The following is a 15304-nucleotide window of genomic DNA, read 5'->3' as shown; positions in this document are numbered from 1 at the left end:
TTACTAATTATGTGACTTTTGAAGGCAATTGGTTCCACTATATTTTAGTTCTGGGTACCAGAGTAAAAGGGGCTGAATACAAATGCATGTCACACTTTTCAGATCTTTATTCGTAAAAAAAAATTGAAAACCATTTATGATTTTCCTTCCACTTCACAATTATATGCCACTCTGTGTTGGTCTATCACATAAAATCCCACTAAAATACATTTCCGTTTTTGGTTGTAACGTGACAAAATGTGGAAAATTTCAAGGAGTATGAATACGTTTTCAAGGCACTCTACATCTGACTACTAGAGTCCTTAACCACTTGAGTCCTGGAGCCATTTTTTCATGCAAAATGGTGCATTTGTCCATTTACATCCATTTTTCATCCAATCCCTTTTTTTAACGGAAGAAAAATAGGACTTTGATCCATTCCAAAAAGTGGATGTTGATGGAAGTGGATGTAAACGGATGTAAATGGATGATCATCAGCTTACATCCGTTTTTTCATAGAGATGCATTGATGTCCATTTTCCATCTGTAAGCGGAAGGATGAAAAACAGACAAATGGAATGTCCGTGTAAAAGGGTTCTGCTTTGATCAAGGAATGGAACCATTTCACGCAAAAGATAAAAGAAACATGGATATCAGTAAAGAAATGATGATGTAATACACCTTACATTAGCAGGAATGTTGACTGGTTGCTACTGGAGAATCAACATCCCACTAAAACAGTGGTTCTCAACTCCTGTCCTCAGGACCCACTAACAGGCCAGATTTTAAGTATTACCTTGGGGAGATGCAAACTAGAATACCACAATCACTGAGCAGCAAATGATTATCACCTGTGATGTATTTCAGTTATCTTGCAAACCTGGCCTGTTAGTGGGTCCAGAGGACAGAAGTTGATGACCACTGCACTAAAACAACACCAAAAGAGGGGCTGAAGACATGATATTAGGTAACGGAAACTGTGTTCCATTTCTTAGGATTCCAAAATTGGAACCCGGAGAATAAGTATTAGTGAAATAAGCAACAATAAAATTACTCTAAAAACTGTGTTTTTCTTTACACTTTCACATCAGCGACCATGGTGAACTGGTTTGGGGTCCAAAGGACCCCTAAAACCAGGAAAGTAGCAACCACCTACTTGTCTCCTGTTGGGGGCATGTAGCTTGCACATAAGCACCATTGCTTTAGGATACGTATTACCATTTTTTGGGGACCCCAACTTAAAGGAAATGTGTACTGGTATCAGCATGACAGGGCTGCAGGCTGGTTGCCCACTTACGACAGTGATATTTGAACCCATAACTGTCTTACTGTTTTGATTAAGTCATGTTATAAATGTAGGGCTGGTAGATTTGTGATCTACCACATGTTAGGTAAATTTAGTAACTTGCTCGTTAGGAAGGTTAAGTTTGCCTCTGTTCCAGCTTGGCTGACGTTGCGTGTGTTTCCGTGCTGACTGGTGGGTGTCGCTGTTATCACTGGTTAGTGTTGGAAAGGCAACGTGTCGAAGTGTATGGATGCTCTCGGTGGAGGTGGTCCTCTGGGTTGCATTCTGGGCGAGGGTATTTATGGGACAGACGCTATTTTTTGGGGTTCGTTTTCCAGCCACCTGCTGGCCCTCCTGGCCGACAGGTATGCATTACAGAGCTATCTTGTGGTCCTCCGTTCCGGAGGCCCACGTCGCTGCGGCGCAGGGGTGGGCCCAGAGGCTTGTCTAGGGCCTACCACAGCGGCCAAGGAATGGTCCTGAGCTGTCTATCCCGTGTGAAGAAGCTGGACAACCGAGGAGATCCCAGGGGAGGACCCGTCATGGAAGGATCATGCAGCGTGCTGGTCTGGAGAGGGGCCTGGTGACTCGGTTGGAGGACGTATCCGAAAGTAACTATACAGCATAGTGTTGCCGGGTTGGCTTAACCACCTCAATACAGGGCACTTACACCCCCTTCCTGCCCAAGCCATTTTTCAGTTTTCAGCGCTGTCGCACTTTGAATGACAATTGCGCGGTCATGTTACACTGCACCTTAATTAAATTTTTAGCATTTTTTTCCCCACAAATAGAGCTTTCTTTTGGTGGTATTTGATCACCTCTGCGGTTTTTATTTATTGCGCTATAAACAAAAGAAGAGGGACAATTTTGAAAAAACACAATATTTTTTACTTTTTGCTATAATAAATATCCAATTTTTTTTAACAAATTTTTTCCTCAGTTTAGGCCGATACGTATTCTTCTACATATTTTTGGTAAAAAAAAATTGCGATAAGCGTATATTGATTGGTTTGCGCAAAAGTTATGGCGTCTACAAAATAGGGGATAGATTTATAGCATTTTTATTATTTATTTATTTTTTACTAGTAATGGCGGCGATCTGCAATTTTTATTGTGACTACGATATTGCGGCGGACACATCGGACACTTTTGACACATTTTTGGGACCATTCACATTTATACAGCGATCAATGCTATAAAATTGCATTGATTACTGTGTAAATGTGACTGGCAGGGAAGGGGTTAACACTAGGGGGCGATCGAGGGGTTAATGTATGACCTAAGGAGGTGATTCTAACTGTGGGGGGGAGGGGACTGACTGGGGGAGGTGACCGATCGCTGTCCCTATGTACAAGGGACACGCCATCGGTCTCCTCTCCTCTCTGACAGGACGTGGATCTGTGTTTACATGCACAGATCCACGCTCCTGCTCTGTTACCCGGCAATCGCGGGTGCCCGGCGGACATTGCGGCCGCCGGGCACGCGCACCGGGTCCCGAGTGGCTCGGGAGGGCGAGGACGTCATATGACGTCCTCCCAGAACAACAGAAGCCTCGTCCAGCCGTCATATGACGGTGGGTGGTGGCTTAGCGGTTAAAGGTTCAGGTACTGTGACTGACGTTCATTGCAGAAAAGACCAATACATCCTGTGGCAGAGGATCGTACGGGTTTGTCCCAAACAAGTCTGTGGCAGAGACTTTTGTTCGTGCTACGTACTGGCTGCTAGGCAAGTGAGAGAGGCCTATCCGGGCGGGCAAGGAGTGTATCCCACGAGGGGAGCGCATCCTATTATAATATCTAAATTCTACCAGGACATTTATCAAAGACCCTACAGGAAGATATTTGAGTTTCTTCTGCAGTTTCCTTTCCGCCTCTTTCCTGCTACTTCCTAAGCAAGTTGTTTAATAAAGCATTGAAAACGTACTCAAGTGTTGGTGCGTGTGTCCTCCAGAGGTAAACTCAACAGAACCCTAGACCCGGTGCCGGTGAAACAGAGGGAAGGAGAGTGAAGGCAACAGACCCGCTTAAATTAGCAGCTCCACCGAGAGTTAGTGCTACATAAAGAATGATTATATTGACCCTCCTAGTGCATAAACTTTGTAAAACCAAAATTTACTGTAAAAGTGACATTTGAGAGCTGTCTATGTTTGCTTTGTTCAGATTCTCCTTTTTGATGTAGATATTAGCAGGCCAGATGAATGTGGTCAGATGGGCAAATTGTTATTACAAACTCACTGGTGAATTTGCCAACAAATCCTTTATAAACAGACCACTAAGTCTATAAATAACCAAATAAGGAACATTCATTCACTAATCATAGTGGACATCTTCCTGTCCCATCCTTAAAGTGATATTAAAGTCTTGTTTTTTTTTTGTTTTAAAAGTAACAAACATGTCATAATTACCTGCTCTGTGCTGTGGTTTTGCACAGAGCAGCCCAGATGCTCCTCTTCTCCTGTCCCTCGCTGGTGCTACTGGCCCCTCCCTCTTGCCGAGTGCTCCCACAGCAATAATCTTGCTATGGGGGCACCCAAACTGAGCTCTGTTGCTCTGTGTGTCCATTCAGAGTGCCCCACCCCTCTCTCTCCTCATTGGCTCACTGACTTTGATTGACAGCAACGGGAGCCAATGGTGCCAGCCAATTAGGAGGGAGTGTCCTGGGCAGCCGAGGTTATCGTGCAACTGGATCGAGATGGGGCTTAGGTAAGTACTGGGGGGGTGGGGGGTTGTGGGAGCTATTGCACACAGAAAGTTTTTTATCTTAAAAAAAACCTTCTGCCTTTAGAACCATTTTAAACCGCCTATGTCATTCAAAAACATTTGATTTCTTTATGGAATGTTCTCCATAAGCCTGTTGTAACAGAGCTAAAGTTTCACTCATGCTTTTGGCAATTTTTATGCAAAATTTTATGTTAATCCGCTGCTCCAGATTCCTGTTACTTATTTTCCACCAACAGCGCAACGTACACATGTGTTATTTCTTCTACTCAGTGGCCCCCTCCAGGTCCGCACTTACCCAATGGCAGAATGCCCCTGGACTGTCGGACTGTCTGTAATGCAGGCTGCTCCTCCAGTCTCTCTTCCCTTGCTCTTCAGGCTGCTGTCATCTCTGATCTGTCCTTCATGTACACAGTACTGCCTGTCCCCAGGGCTGAGTTGCATGTTGCACACTCTTCATGCCCGGCAATGGTCACATGACCCCCCGCTCTCCCTGTAGATCTCGCTGACAGCGGCGGGCTCCTGAGGGCTTAAGTCATATGTCCGGCTGGAGGCACTCCACTCCCCCTGACATTCCATCATCGCTCCCCGCCACCTCACTGGCTCAGCTGACCTGTCAGTTATGAAGAGGGTGGCGTCTCTCTGAATGGCCGATTCGCATTGCAGGATGGGAGGGCACTGCTCCCTAAGGACAATGTAAAACTGGCCATTTGGGGCCTTGCCATGTGGCCACATGCCTGTGAGGGGGTGACGGACCTGGTAGAAACCTATTGGTCTGGCGCCCGCACAGTGCACGGCCACATAGAGAGTGCGAGCTGGGGGGCGGCGCCCCTTGTGGACTGGCCACCACTGCTTCTACTACTCTATAAAGATGGAGCCAAGTGGTCTGAACACACTCAACTGTGAATGGCTTTGACTCCCCACCATAGTGCTATGCTGCAGGCATTCCGGGAATGAAAGGTTTAGTTCACCTTTCATAATATGTTACGTTACTCCCTGTACTCCGGGTGTAACATGTAACATGTTACTAAATAAGCAGCCCCCCAAGCCTATTTTGTGACAGTGGGCCAGAGATCTTCTCCCTGCACCCCGCTGTCACAATTTAAAAAAACTGAGCTCAGCCCACCCAGTCACATTATTAATTCACAGAGATTTTTTGTAGTTGTCAATAAACTACTAGGGCACTGGTGCGCGGACAGCTTGCACTGACTGTCTGCTAATCGCAGGTGCAATGCTTTACAGTCTACTAATAAGAGGAAATAATAAATGAACATTTATAGCTTAGGCCATCTTTATGTAGAGCAACAATTCTTTTTTTCAGATCCTCAGAGAGTTCTTTGCCATGAGATGCCATGTTGGACTTCCAGTGACCAGCATGAGAGAGTGAGAGCGATAACACCAAATTTACCACACCTGCTCCCCATTCACCACTGAGACCTTGTAACACTAACAAGTCACATGACACCGGGGAGGGAAATTGGCTAATTGGGCCCAATTTGGACATTTTTACTTAGGGGTGTGCTCACTTTTGTTGCCAGCGGTTTAGACATTAAGGGCTGTGTGTTGAGTTATTTTGAGGGGAGCTGTACACTCACTACTTTACATTTTAGCAAAGTGACATTTCTTCAGTGTTGTCACATGAAAAGATATAATAAAATATTTACAAAAATGTGAGGGGTGTACTCACTTTTGTGAGATACTGTAATTGTTATTTTGTGGATCAGTTTTGCTTTCATGGCAGTAAATATAGAATTATATACAGCACAGTCAACTCCCAGTGCCGGATTTAAAGGTGGGCAAAATGTGTAATTACTCCGGGCCCCCCTTCCAGAGGGGGACTCCCTGCCAGAGGAGACCCCAAACTTTCTTTATAAAAAATAAATAAATAAATAAATAAACGTATTTTCCTCGAGACTTTAGTAGTGTGTTTGTTGAGGAAAGTGTCAAGTTTGTAGCTTTTGCCAAGCTCCAGTCATGTCATCTCAACAGGCAATCCTATTACATGATGAAAGGCTTGCTAATACCTTTCCAGGTGATCATTAGCTGTTCAGGAGAGAGGTAATTCAGTAAATTGGCACTGATAAAGATGACCCACAAAAGAAGTGCTCTGTGCCTACTAGCTGTTGTCCTCAATATGATACAGTCTGATGAGTTAGGCAGGCCATAGATTATGCAATTTTCTTTCTTTCCTTCCTTCCATCATGGGTGGAAGGAAATTAAATTGCTCGAATCCCCCATTAACACAGTCAGCGTTGATGGGGGACTGCCTCTCACAGTGTTATTGCATTCTGCTGGTTGAATGGGAGTGGGTTCATGGGGAGCTTTCCTGGCTGTCAGAACACAGTGATTATTGCTGGCAGGCTGGTTGTACCCAAGTCAAAAGATGGGCCATCCTGCCCATCTATGGCCAGTTTAAGTTAAAGATTTTGCAGATGCTAAGTCCAGGAAGAAAGGCTGTGATCTTTGACTCACCAGTTCCACTTACCTGTGTAATATGTATTCTTACAGTCAATAAAATTAAGAAAAAGAAAAATTAGACAGTGTCTCCTTTGGAACCTAACAATGTTTTTTAGAACAAACGTGGTTTATTATTCGTTTCCTTTTTGTTTGTCATATAATTTAATTTTTTATGTTGGGCCCCCCTCCCCCAAACTTGAAATGCTGCAAGCCCCCCAAGGTCTAAATCTGGCACTGGGAACTCCTGACATTTTTTTCTGTAGTTTTGGGTATAGTGGGAAGATTTAGAACGTTTGCTACGCTTTCCTTGCTGTCTGTGACTCCATGGGGCAAATTCACTCTCGCTTCCTGTGTGGTTACCTGGACTAGGAATTTATAATAGCTATGCATTATAGAAGAATGTTGTGAAAGAGAAATATAACATTTTCACTTTTCTATACTTTGGGAAAATTCCTTCTCAGTTTATGTTGTAGCGCTCCAGCACATAGTGCAAGGGAAACTTTCCCAGTGGGGACACAGAGAGCTATAAAAACTCAGAGGATCCAGCCCTCCCCTGCTGTACCTAAAACGAAGGAAAACGTTTTATCAGGAAGTCTAACTTAAGGTATTAAAACATCAAGTTTTCTAAATAGACGTTAGGACTTTTATCTACATACTTGTTAGTAGCACTTTAATAAAATCAAACTTTTTGCTCTGTTTGAGTATAGCTGTCTTTTAATTCACAGTAAAGAGAGAATCAGACAATAACACAGTATAAGGATCAAACAGTATAGAAACAGGATTATAAAGATATAATAAAAAATATATTTTTCATAGCACTTACAACATGTACTTAATAGTTTACAAAGCAATAACTACTATAATATGTGTCCTAAAGGGAAAAAAATGGCTAAAGTATCAAGTATTAATGCAAACTTTTAATTCCATCACTGTTGGTTAAATATCTTCAATACTGTCCGCATCACTGACCCTGCACAATTTTGGAGATTAGAATCTAATGTCTGGTACACACAGGAAGTTTTTTTTTTTCATTCAACCCAGCAGGTATAAGTGATGTTAGTACAGCGATCTCACCGCTGCGCTATTGTGTACGGGGGAATGCCCCCTGATTTTCCAGCATGCCCATTTAATAAAAGCTGGTCCGTGGACCAGCTTCTATTTGACAGGCTGCCGTATACATGGGCCGAATGCCCACTTGTGTGTACCGGGCGTAACTTCACTTTTTCATGCTCATACTGAGTAAAAAGAAACCTCCAAAGGTATGGGGAAGATGGAGGCTTTGTCACCTTCCCCTAATTATGCAATGCTGGGTGCCTTAGCAGCCAATCACTAGGCCTGGGCACTGTGACTTGGGGGCAGGGAGACATTGCTAAAACTTAGCATGGCAAAACTGGCATGTCTTAACACATAACTTTAAAGCATAACAGACATGATAAAATAGTACGAGTTTTTGGAGAATCATGCCTCCCTATTACCATGCCCATAACAGGACACAGAAACTGTCTTCTCTCTCTTTTCCCAGCCACAGTAAGACTAATGCCCCGTACACACGGTCAGATTTTGCGATGGAAAATGTTCGATGGGAGCCCTTTGTTGGAAATTCCGACCGTGTGTAGGCTCCATCGGACATTTTCTATCGGAATTTCCGTCGCACAAAATTTGAGATCTGGCTCTCAAATTTTCCGACAACAAAATCAGTTCGCATAATTTCCGATCGTGTGCACAACAATTCTGACACACAACATTCCATGCATGCTCGGAATCAAGCAGAAGAGCCACACTGACTATTGAACTTAATTTTTCTTGGCTCGTCATATGTGTTGTACGTCACCGCGTTCTTGACGTTCCCAATTTCTGACCAACTATGTGTGACCGTGTGTATGCAAGACAAGTTTGAGCCAACATCTGTCGGAAAAAATCCATGGATTTTGTTGTCGGAATGTCTGATCAATGTCCGATCATGTGTATGGGGCAAAAGTGGAGAGCCGGGGAAGAGAGAAGGTAAAAAATGACTTACTGCTGGTTGCTGGCGAATTCCACCTCCCCACTAGACTGCAAGGTGAAAGGTACAATGTAATTGGCTGCAGCCACAGACAGAGCAGAAGGAGAGCCAGATTGGAGATGGGAGCCATGGGTACAGAGACCATTGGGAATTTTAGTCCCCTGGAAGCCTACCATGATCAAAGTGAGACTGCATGGGACCACAAGTGCCAGAGGCTGGGCAGTGCTGGAAGGGAAGGAGGGTTAAAAAGCCTATGCTGCGGGGACAGAGGAACATGTGGAGAGTTGGTGGAGAGAGAGAGTGCTCTTGCCTAGTGGTTTGTTATCACCATGAACAGGGGAACCCAAACATCAGAGGCCCTTTTGGGAGTAAGCGTTTCAAGAGTATTTTGTTAATACAGCAGATTATGTGTGTAGTCATAAGGACATATCACAGTGGAATAGCAGTTTATATCATCCAGCAAAAAATTCTACATTTGTGGTCAGGCTAGAAAAAAGTATTTACACTAACATGAGTGGGGAGAGCACAAATAGCGGGATAACTTTGCTCATGTTGAGATTAATATAAACACTGTCAATGCTTTTGTTACCCAATAAGAGTCAGAGGGTTGGGTCACAACCCCCCTGTTCTCTTTGCTTTATAGGGAGCTGTCAGATGTCTGTAAAAATGTATGCGCTAGAAAAGTGGAACTACCATTTTATTACTTATTTATCTATTTTTACTGTGGAGCAAAAACGCACAGAGACTTTCACTGACTAGAGTTTCCAAGCTTTATAATAATGGGCTGTCTGTTAATATAAATGGCTGGCAACCCTGGGGGCTCCTCTGTGGAAAGTAGCAGAAAAAAAAACCACATGGATCTTGAGTAACTAACTAGTCAGCAGTTGTGTTCTAGACTAAATGGAAATATAAGCATCTGACTGGTTTTCATGGGCAAGATGTCAACTTTTGCACTCATTTTCTTTGCCTCAGCTATCAATTTAATTGTTATTAATTATGTTATTAATCCACAGGACGTATTTCTGGGTAAGTTGAGTAAATACATTGGAGGTCTCTGGGGTTCCACATGGCACATATCCAAAAGAATCCACTCCTCGGAAAACGTCATTACAGATAAGAGGACTTCCCGAATCTCCCTGTGTGGAATAAAGATCAAATATTAAGCAATAATCTTGGAACAAAACATAATAAGGTAAAATTGGTATGTAGAGTGGGTTTGTCATCGAAATATTTCTCACTGAAGGCCATATGTATCAGCAGGTTAAATACAACATTACATTTTTTTTTATTAAAGCTCCATTTTAGTTACTTCACATTGACCAAATTGGGTGAAATAATGATGGAAATTAAAATGTTTCCTGTGAAGACTGATCTGCATACTTGATTAATCAATGATTAAGAAAGCACTGAAGAAACTCAGCATGACAACCACCAAGCCAGCATTTTCAGAAGAAGCGTATCAATGGTTGAATAAAGAAAATATTTTTCTCAGCTAACTGCATAGTTCTGGGGAAAGATTTGAGATAATCACACCATCAGGTTACCATATTTTGAGGAAGTGAATTCAATTTTTTTTTTACAGATTTGTAAAATGATTATGGCTGTAAATAGGAATGAAGATTATTTTTTGATTACATTTAAGAACAAAATGACTTGTGTAGCAGTCATATCTGCTTTTTTAAAGCAAAAATTTCGCTGTTCTTCACTGGTTCATAGACACTTAAAAACTTTAAAATGAGCCTCCTGTCACGTGTGATATTATTAAAATCTGACAGTTGCTGTTATGCTTATACTGTACTTACCACTGTTTAAAATCAGTTTTTTCTTTGTTATTTAATTTAAAATAGTTTTTAAATTAAATGTAAAAAGTTTTTATAAAGACATTAAACAGGAAAGAGGCTGTTTTGGACCCCTACTAGTGGGCTACGTTGTGTTCAGCAACATTGCACACTTTTAACTAAAAAAGAGAGCACAGCCCCAGACTCTGAACTCTCTAACTTTTAGCCACTGAAACAAGTGAAGGCATCTGTTATGAATGGACCCCTGAACTAAAGTTACTCAATATTAGATCAAACATTAATTACTATTGTAGCTACAGGACTGAATGGATGCGTGGAATCTCCCCTTGGGCTCAATTAATAAATAACATGTTTTTTTCAATTAACTCTATTTATTTATGTTTTATGTATTGATGGACATTGCTGAAGAATCATTATATTGGTCTTTGCGTTGCCTTTTGATAAATGACCTCAAAACCCATGATTAAAGTGAAGTCCAGGGAGGTAAAATGCTTCATAAATACGTCCCCCCAATCACAACAACAATTAAAAGAAACCTGTGTTGAAAAAAATATGAAGGTTGCCATTGCTTACCTCCATTTGGAAATGCTAGTTGCCTTGCAGTCATGCAAAATGTATTCTGCTACATTTCTTTGGTGAAAATAACCCAAATCAGTGTATATTATTTATTACATAGGAAAGTTATACACTTTATAAATGCAGTATTTTTTCCCCCAGAAAACAAAGGGGGTTATTTACGAAAGGCAAATCCACTTTGCACTGCAAGTGCATTGAAAGTGCACTTGGAAGTGCAGTCGCTGTAAATCTGAGGGGTGGAGCTGAAATGAGGGGAAGCTCTGCTGATGTTATCATCCAATCATGTGCAAGCTAAAATGCTGTTTTTTATTTTCCTTGCATGTCCCCCTCAGATGTACAGCGACTGCACTTTCAATGCACTTGTAGTGCAAAGTGGATTTGCCTTTCGTAAATAACCCCCAAAGTCTCTTTAAATTTTATTTCTCTGACACGTTTGATTTAAATAGAACCAGACATGACTGATTTGGTTTTGTGTCTATAGTATGTATAGAGGTAAAAACAAGTTTGCTGCTTCTAGATTTTCTGTAAAAGTAATCCTGGGTGGTTGTAGGGCAGCCCTGCCCCTGTTCTGTGGTTCCTGGGCTCATCCTTGGAAGGAGCTGTCTGAACGGCAAGCAGGAAGAGATTGGGGAATTCATGTTTTGCTTTGTCGAGTGTGAACCCAGAGCAAGTGCTCAACTTTAAGAACTTCCGAATTATCGCTGAAAAAAAATCTCAGCTGAATAGCTGAGTAAACAGCTAATTGAGCACAGTCCTGTGCTCGTTCTGCTAGAGCAGAGGTCAGGGGAGACATTGGGGGTCTATTAGCCCCCTGATGTCTCCATAAAGAGTACCTGGCACCTGCTAAATTCAATAAAGCTAAGTTAAAAAAGGGTTAAAAATGTAAAATATATTTAAATAACAAAAACAAAATTAACCCCTTTCCCCCCATTGCCTAGTGTACATACAAAAGAATGCAAAATGCACATGTAGGGTGTTTCCATGTATGTAAATGTTTGCACAACACATATTGGGTATCACCGTGTATATCAGAATGAGAAAAAAAGAATCCTAGGTCACTCATTTATGGATAACTCTAAACTGATTAGCTATAAAGGCATTTAAAGAATCACCTATTGATAATTTTGATTACAGTACTTTATTGACATGCAGGCACATACAATATTGGGGCTTAACAATGGTGGCTGGTGCTTAATTTTTTTGAGGGGGGGCAAACAAACCTGGACCCCCCCACCCCCCCATTGCTTGCCTGCTCACCCATCGCCCTCCAGCGCCGTACTTACCCCATTCAGGTAGCAGCTTCCCCCCTGTATCTCCTCCCAATTCCCGGCGGCCGCTTTTCATCCCGGCCAATCGGGTCTTAAGACTCCCAGCCAATCGGATCTCAGGACCTGCTTCCTGATTGGCTAGGAGGAGAAGCAGGAAAACATTAGCGAATATTAATTTGCTAATGTCACACATGAGGGTGGGCTCTGTGCCCCGAGCCCACCCTTTTTGAATCCAATTAGTGCCTCAGGCTCTAATCATGTGCTTCAAAAAAAAAAACCCATAGAAAAAAAAATCCCATAGAAATCCATGCGTCCGGCGCTCTGCATGGAGGTCAGGGGCCGTGCGCATGAATGGATTAGGGCGGCGGAGCCCCTTATAAGCGGCCGCCGCTGGGGCTGAACATATTTAGTATCGATTTGTTCTACACAACCTCATATTTTAATTTTGTACAAAAAACTGGGGATAAAATTGTGTTTGTGTGCACTAATATTCATTTTAGTGTGATTTTTTTTCTGTAAATTTAGATTTGATAAACAGTTGTGCAAATATAAATAGTAACTACCATCTTTTTATTCTGCAGGGCCTCTGTATTCAGAAAATATATCATGTTCCATCGATCTTAAAGAGGAAGTAAACCCTGGTGGGTTTTACTTCTTCTTTATTTCCCTGCAAAGGTAAAGCATAATGGGCAACACTATGCATCGCATAGTAGCCATAATCTGTCACTTACCTGAAACCGAAGCCTGCGATGTCACTGCTGTCCCTACTAGCAGTGAGCGTCCATCTTCAACCCCTCTTCCTTCCGGGGGCCGCGAACTCCGGCTCTGTGACTGCGCACAGGAGCCGCCAGTCACGGAATGACCCCTATTAGAAACGGCATGATGTGCCCTTTCTAAAGCGTGCATTCGCTGTAGACATCGGCACATGCTCTGTAGTCATCGGCGCTCGGCTTTTTTGTAAATAACTCCTAAACCGTGGAGGTTTAGGAGATATTTCAAGCACCTACAGGTAAGCCTTAATATAGGCTTACCTGTGGGTAAAAGTGGTTGTACAGGGTGTACAACCACTTTAAGTAATTTTAAAGACCAAATGCACATTGCTTCAGAGGAGAAGTGGCTAAAGAAACGTTCTTGCCCTCTTGCATTGGAGGAAAAGTGGTTTGTGAGAATACAAAAAAAAGGAAGTTACTCTTACCTTGCAAGTATCTTGTCTGTCAGAACCCACATTAGTGCAAATCATATCTGCTGTAATTAAATATTTGTCTCCAGTCTTTAATGCATTTTTTTCTATTTAGTATTGTGACATGGGCTTCTTTTAGTGTGTCTGAATGGTTGCCTGATTCAGTTCTTCCCCATCCAGCTATCCTGCATACTGTGCCTTCTGGAATGTCTTCAAATGTCTCTAGTAATGGAACAATGTTGACAGCATCCCCAAGTGTTGCCTTTTTAGATAACTGGAAGGACACAAATCATACAACACACATTTGTTACACAATTAGAAAACTTGGCACTTGTACAGCATATCTGCTGAATGCAAATATACACCCAGCTGCCTTTTGTCTCTAATTTCTCTTCATACTACAAATTGCTACTGATGGCATGTAAAATATACATAGATAGCAACATTAGCTTTTATATGCAGTGAACATGGTACAAAGAAAAGTTTTACCAAGCCCCTGTGTAATGCACTCTTTTTAGAGGAACGTCCCCACTTATAACCAATGTGTGCCACTCATCACCATCAGGATACATGGATCAGTTGTCTGAGTGGCTATGTACACTTTTCACCCCTGCCACTGATAAGAAAGATACTGCCATTCGGAACCCTTGCCCACCAGCTGTGTGAGAGCACAAATTAAAGAGCTCAGAGGTTACCACTGATTGGCTTTTTTTTTGGACCAGTTATGTTTCAAGGCAATGTTGAGGCCATTAATCACCTATGCAAGGCAACTCACTTTGCTCTGACACCCAAATAAAGAGGGAGCTGACCAGTCTTTTAGCAGCTTAACAGCACTGGAAAAAATATTGATTGCCAAGGCTTTTGAACAGGACACTTCTGGAATGTTCTTCCTCTCCATGAATTCATCAGCGCATGCCACTGTGGTTGATAGCCCAATAAAGTGGACCTGAACTCAAAGGTTGAAGGTTTGCTATGTTATAGGGAACATTAAGAAATATTAATTATGACTAAGCATCACCCTGAAAAAGTGAAAAGGAGTCTTATGGTGTCAGAAGAGGAGTGCAAGGATTGGGTGCTGAGTAAATTGTTTTGTGTTTTGCTTTTTGATAGAAAGAGGTTGGGCGTGGAGGAGGCAGATTGCTTTTGGAATTTTGGGAGGTGGAGGTTAAGATAGGGTGGTGGTGGGAATGTGTTTTTGCTTATATTTGATGTTGATTCTTTTATACTGTGTTTTATGAAAATACTTACCTGAATGATGAAGGGAACGCTGCTTGATCTCTTGAGAGTTGCTTGAAGGAGTCCTGAGTATGCGATTCATTCTGAAGGGAAAGAAAAGAAAATAAAAAAAAAAAAAAAAAAAAAAATCACCCTGAAAAAGTTACCTTTTGACTGGAACTCTTGAAAATTAGCAGTGCACTTCCTGATATGTGAGTGTGCCCAGAAACTCATAGATGTATATGTGCAATGTTATATCTATGGCTCTGCTGCCTATGACTGCTTGTCTCAGGAGATTAGAAATTAGATTTGGGGATGTCCCTGCAGTGCTGTTTACTATTCTTCTTGCTGGAGGCTCTTACTTGAGGAAAAACATTGCTGCCTCTACAAAGATGACCACCTCCAATCTGAGACACATTGCAGAGGCATGGTAAAAGGGAAAGCTGCAGGTAGGCAAATGCCTGGTGACTGGTCCTTTTTCCTCTGTCTCCCTTTGCTGGCAAAGCTTCCATAGCTGACTCCTTTTATAAGGAGTTATGGTTTGGTCATTGTTTGCATCAACCATGAGTTTGTCAAGCATCTTTGATGAATGTAGGGCTGTAGTGGTATTTAAACTTTGAATCGAAACTTACAAAGCAATGTATACTCAATCTGATCTCAAAATACCTCTGTGTTAGAGCTGCACGATTCTGGCCAAAATGAGAATCACAATTTTTTTGCTTAGAATAAAAAGATCACGATTCTCTCACTATTCTCGTGACATAAAATCTTTCACATTACAAAAAAAAAAGGGCTAACTTTACTGGTTAGATTTTTTTTTTTTTAA

General features: G+C 42.0%; 1 long non-coding RNA gene across 1 annotated transcript; it reads right to left on the bottom strand.

Moving 5' to 3' along the window:
- Nucleotides 1–7374: 7374 nt before the first annotated feature.
- LOC141104565 (uncharacterized) lies at nt 7375–13548 on the bottom strand. Its single transcript, XR_012235505.1, has 2 exons — nt 13279–13548; nt 7375–9576 (listed from the first exon to the last, which is right to left on the bottom strand). It is a non-coding gene; the product is annotated as an uncharacterized lncRNA (long non-coding RNA).
- Between the last annotated feature and the right edge of the window lie 1756 nt (nt 13549–15304).

This window comes from Aquarana catesbeiana, linkage group LG01 (assembly GCF_042186555.1).
Source record: "Aquarana catesbeiana isolate 2022-GZ linkage group LG01, ASM4218655v1, whole genome shotgun sequence".
NCBI classification, from domain to species: Eukaryota; Metazoa; Chordata; class Amphibia; order Anura; family Ranidae; genus Aquarana; species Aquarana catesbeiana.
This window is presented reverse-complemented; position numbering and strand designations above follow the sequence as displayed.